This window comes from Molossus molossus, unplaced genomic scaffold, assembly GCF_014108415.1.
Source record: "Molossus molossus isolate mMolMol1 unplaced genomic scaffold, mMolMol1.p scaffold_m16_p_2, whole genome shotgun sequence".
NCBI classification, from domain to species: domain Eukaryota; kingdom Metazoa; phylum Chordata; class Mammalia; order Chiroptera; family Molossidae; genus Molossus; species Molossus molossus.
In genome coordinates, this window is record NW_023425355.1 from 46,413,975 (window position 1) to 46,415,663 (window position 1,689).

Genomic DNA, 1,689 nt, shown 5'->3' on the forward strand with positions numbered 1-1,689 from the left:
ATTACCTATTCTCAAAACAACCCCAGGGCTTAATTATGAGTATTTATATTTTCCATAAAGTAAAACCATTTAAAAATCTAGCTCAAGATTAGTTCGTTTGTAAGTAGCCAAGGGAGTAATTGAAACCCTGATCAATAGCATTCTAATAGTGATTATTTAGAGCATCTGTTATATGATTTGTACTATTAGATATTTGATATTTGTTATGTTTTATAATAATTCTCAAAGTATGTACTTTAGTCATCATTTTATAGATTAGGAAACTAAATTTGAGAAAAGTTTAATAACTTCCTAAGTTCTCAGCAGTTATTGGAACAATTGATATTTAAACCTGGGTCTATCTGCTTCTAAGGCCTTTTTTTTTTTTTAAGTAACTGCTCATTGGAGAGATAAAAGAAATCAAATGTGGAAATACTGGGAGTCTGCTTTGGGAAAGGGTAACATTTAGACAGGCTTTTAAAATGGCTAGAACTGGCCCTGGCCGGTTTGGCTCAGCGGTTAGAGCGTCCGCCTGCGGTCCGGAGAGGCCCGGGTTCGGTTCCCGCTAAGGGCACGTACCTCGGTTGCAGTTTGTCCCCGGCCCTGGTTGGTCGTGCGGGTGGCAGCCACTCGATGTATCCCTTTCACATCGATGTTTCTCTCTCTCTCTCTTCCTCTCTCTCCCTCCCACTCTGTCTGTACAAAAAATGGAAAAATGTCCTCAGATGAGGATTAAAAAATAAATAAAATAAAATAAAATAAAATAAAATAAAATGGCTAGAACTGGATTAAGAAGATGGTGGTGGGAAGGACCGAGTGAAAGTGAGTGTGTGAGAGAGTGAGTGAATGTAAGAGAGAGTGTAAGTGAATGTGAGTGTGGATGACCCACATGGAGCAGTGCAGAGACATGGGGCAGAAGGTTTCTATGCTGTGGACGGGAAGAAGCTGGCTACCGCTGTAAGCAGTGCATCGGGGAGCTTCTCCCTGCATGGCTTGGAGGACCTGCCATTTTGGAAGATCCCTGGTCTTCCCTGGAAAAAGAAAGTGGGGAGTGGCTAGGGCCAAGCGACCTGAGTCCACCAGAGCACCTTGCACCATCAGCCAAGTGGACCAGTGCACAATAGCAGTGCTATCCAGGTGCCTGCTCTATTAATTAAAACTGGCTGGGAGCTGAACGCCATCCCCCACAACAAAAGTCTGATCAGAGCCCAGCACCTTCCGCTACAGCAGCAGTGACTGGGCAGGAGTGGAGCCCCACCCCCAACAGACAGTAGCAGCTCAGAGCAGCAGTTGAGACCTATCCCCAGTGGCATGAGCAGAGGCTGAGCAGGAGCAGTGCTACAGCCCAAGCAGCAGGGTTGGGCAGTGAAGACCTAACCCTGAAAACTGCAACAGCAGATTTGGAGTGGAGCCCCTCCCCCTGGCAGCAGCAAAGTCCCAGGAGCAGAGCATCCACAGCCCCCAACAGCAGCAAAAGATTGGGACCTGAGAGCACTTCCTGGCAACAGCAGTAGCAGTACCAACCAGGAGCTGACATGCACCCCCAGCAGTGACTGATCAGGAGCTGAGCACCACCAGGCATCAGTGTACTCCAGAAGCAAATCAGCAAAACCTATGCACACCAGCTGTGCACCAGCTGGACCCACATACCCGAGGCAGCAACAGCACAGATTGGCAGCTGAGAACCATCTCCAGTGGCATCAGCAAAGG